This window comes from Carlito syrichta, unplaced genomic scaffold (assembly GCF_000164805.1).
Source record: "Carlito syrichta isolate Samal-C Ts95f unplaced genomic scaffold, Tarsius_syrichta-2.0.1 Scaffold308678, whole genome shotgun sequence".
Classification (NCBI taxonomy): domain Eukaryota; kingdom Metazoa; phylum Chordata; class Mammalia; order Primates; family Tarsiidae; genus Carlito; species Carlito syrichta.
The window spans coordinates 1,230,085-1,233,957 of record NW_007252774.1 but is presented as its reverse complement, the minus strand read 5'-3'; positions in this window follow the sequence as shown (position 1 = coordinate 1,233,957).

Genomic DNA, 3,873 nt, shown 5'->3' with positions numbered 1-3,873 from the left:
AGTTGAATAAGTTCTAGAAATCTGCTGTTCAACCCTATGCCTATAGATAACAATACTGTATGAGCGGGGGCCCAAAAAACCCTGGAATTATCTTTAGGAGGGTGGGCCTTTTGGAGTACAGGCTTTCCCTGCTAGGTAAGTGTTCTAGGAACCCATCAGTTTTTCTCTGGAAGTTTTGAGACGGTTGCAACATAGCTTGTGGAAGAAATATCCCGGGTTGTGGCAAACAGGTGACTGGTTCTTCCACTACGGCAATGTACCTGCCCACACCACGCTGAATGTTCAGCAGTTTTTAACCAAAAATGGCATGCCCCCCATGCCCCACTCTCCCTATTCACTCGATCTTGCCCCGAGGGACTTTTTTTTTTTGTTTCTCCGATAAAAAAAGTCCTCAAAGGGAAGCGTTTCACTGATGTGGAAGAGGTGAAACAAAAAACGGCAGAAGCACTAAAAGGCATCAGAATGGATGAGTTAAAAAACTGTTTTTGAGCAGTGGGAAAGTCATCTCGAGACATAGTGCATCAAATGGAGAGTACTCTGAAGGTGACTGAAGTTTAAATATGTAAGAATAAATATGCAATTTTTAATAAATAAATTCTGTTTTGGGGATCCCCCTCATATTGCACACTTGAAAGTCTATTAAGAGGATAAATCTCACATGATGTGTTCTTCTTATCACAATAAAATTGAAAAGAAGACTTCTAATAGCCACGATGTTGGACATTTTACATATACTTTCTTATGTACTCTTGACAACTTCATAGGAAGTGGACACCATTTTCTTTATTGTAGAGATATAAAAACTGGGACTCAGAGAGGTTGAGTCTCTTTTCTGAAGTTGCCCAGCTACTAAAACGCAGAAACAAGATGTGAAAACAGTAGATCTGACTTCAGAGACTGCCTCCTTCTCCCACACTGTGACTTTACTTTTTTTAGCCCATCCACCACTGGAAGCCTTTGTACATATTAAGTTATGATTAATTCATCTTGTCCCTTAATATTTTTTAATTATGTAACTGCCAATCAGAGCACTAATTAGTGTGAAAATCCAATGCTTCTGAACTGAGTTAATATGACTTTACAAACAATGAGTTATATCAGAATAGACTGTCACTTCCTGAAGGGCAGACACAATTCCTTAACCTTACTCATTTCTGCATCCCAGCATCTAGTCAAGGGTTGTTCATGGCAGGTAAACTAATTAGCTACTGCTACAATAATGCTGTATAACAAACATCCCTAAATCTTCGTAGCTCACAACAAGCCTTTGTTCTTATGCCTCCAGGTCTGTGGGTCGACTATGGTTCAACTGATCTAGGCTGGGTGCCTCTTTTTTAGGTTGTGACCAGGTGGGCTTAGCTCCAGATTGAGGGTTTATTTTGGGGATCAGGCTGAAGGACAGAAGCTACCTGGAAAACCACATCATGACAGACCAAAAAAGCACACGAACCAACCAATCTATGCAAGATATGTAAGATGTCTACTTGCATCACATCTGCTACCTTCTATTGGCCAAAGCAAGTCACACGGTCTGGTCAACATCAACTTGGGAGATGAGAGGGGACAGGCAGTGCATATTTACTAAACACTAACCTGCACTATGACCCAGGCCTTCGGGGAACCTTGACCTAAACTTTGGGGACTGACCTTGAATAAATGGCATCACAACCAGGTATCCCAAGACTAATTTCTTTAATTCTGAGAATCTAGGAATCACAGGTTATAAGTCTTGGCAAGTCACTCTCAAAAGTACCCTCTTGCCGGGCTTGGGGCCCAGCCTGTAATCCCGCTCTTTGGGAGGCTGAGGTGAGTGGATTGCCTGAGCCCGTGGATTCGAGACCCGCCTGGGCAACTTGGCGATATCTCATCTCTACAATAAATTAAAAAAAAATTAGCCGGGTGTGGTAGCGTGTGCCTCTAGTTCCAACTACTTGGAAGGCCGAGACGGAAGGATCGCCAGAGCCCAGCAGGTCAAGGCTGTGGTGGCCGAGAGCGGCCACAGCACTCCAGTCTGGGCGACAGAGTGAGACTTCAACGCAAAAAAAAAAAAAGTACCATCTCAAGACACTGCTTGGTGAGTGCTCTGCATGTGTTTGTGAAATCATCCAGGCTTGTAACTGAGGGCAACACAGGACGATGAGAACAACATGAGCTGTAGAGTTTGGTAGACTAAATTCTGCACATAAAAGAGAATCCATAGGCCAGGCAAAGTGGCTCATGCCCATAATCCCAACACTTTGGAAAGCCAAAGTGGAAGGATTGCTTGATTTCAGGAGTTGGAGACCAGCCTGGGTAACATAGTGAGATCTCGGCTCTACAAAAGATAAAAAAAAGAATTAGTCAGGCATGATGCTGCACACCTGGAGTCCTAATTACTTGGGAGGTGAGGTGAAAGGATCACTGTAGTGAGCTGTGATTGTTTCACTGCTCTCCAGCTTTGGCAACTGAGAGCCACCTCAACTTAAAAAAAAAAAAAAAAGAAGAAGAAGAAATAAATTTGTTGGACTGGATCCTGCGCATAAAAGAGAACCCAAACTCTACCAAGGTATCTATGGTTCTCATGGCCTGGATTCACTCCCATGTCTGACCTTACCTTTCCTTTCTTCCTCTCCCTGACTCCCTCCCCGTGAACTCTCTGGTTCCTGGAATACAGAAGGCTCCTTCCTGTCTCAGTTTTTTATTTGCTCATCTCTTTGCCCAGAAGGTTCTCACATGGATGGTTCCTTCTTATTACCAAGATTCCAGCTCAAGTATCACCTTCTCACAGAGGTCTTTGCTACCCAACTGATTTCAGATAGCACCCCCACTGTGTTCTCTCTCTCTCTTTCTTGATTACCACTTGGATTTATTTTTTTTTCTTGCCCTTGTCATCATCTAACATAACCTTATTTGTTTTCTTACCCATCCATCACTTGTCTCTCTCTTCTAGAAAACAAGTTTTGTAAGAGGAAGGATCAGATCTGCCTGACTCAGAGATTTCCGGAGACCAGAACTGTGTCTGGCATGAAGTGGGTACTGAATAAATATCTGTTGAATAAATGTGTGAATGAATGATCAAAGGCATATACACACTAACTATCTGGATAACCTTGGGTGAATGACTGAACACTCTTTTTCTGCACAATGGGACCGCTAATGCAGGCATTGGTCATTGGCAGGTGTTGGGGTAACGTATGCACAGCGTTCAGCATGGTGCCACCTACATAGTAGGTGCGAAATAGCTTCTTCTGTAATTGTTACTGTTGTAGCCTGAGGCTTTCTCAACTACCCACTCCAGCCTTGGGTCCTCTTCAATCCTCAGAGCTCTGTCCTGGCTGGTCTTGGCATATCCTTTCTCCCCACCATCACAGGGCTGGAGAGGCCAAGACCATGGCTGTGGCAGTGCAGGGAAATGAGATGGGAAATAATCCTTAATTCTAAAGGATTGTCCCCAAACCCAGAACGACATGTTACATCAGAGTCCTTCCCATAACTCATAGTCTATCTCCATGGAAATGGGCACCATATGGAGTTAATTAGTAGAACAACAAAACAATCAATTAGTTCCTTAATTAGTTTTACTAAGAAATGATAACAAACAAACACAAACACTTTATTCCAACTAATGCCCGAGCTGCAGTGATAGTTTAATGGCCTTGGAAAGCCAGCTTAGGCGCTGGGCCGCTGTGAGCAGAGATTTATTCCCATGATATTGACAGGTTCCCTGGTCTCTGTCCAGGCTGCGCGTTTCATCTTTATGATCAATTATTTACAATATCTGAACACAGCTGACTGGTCGTCTGGGAGCTTTTCTTTCTAGATTGGAAAAAAAAAAATGTAATAACTCAAATCTTTTGAAGGCACCAGGCTCTGGAATGATCATTCCTTGAATCA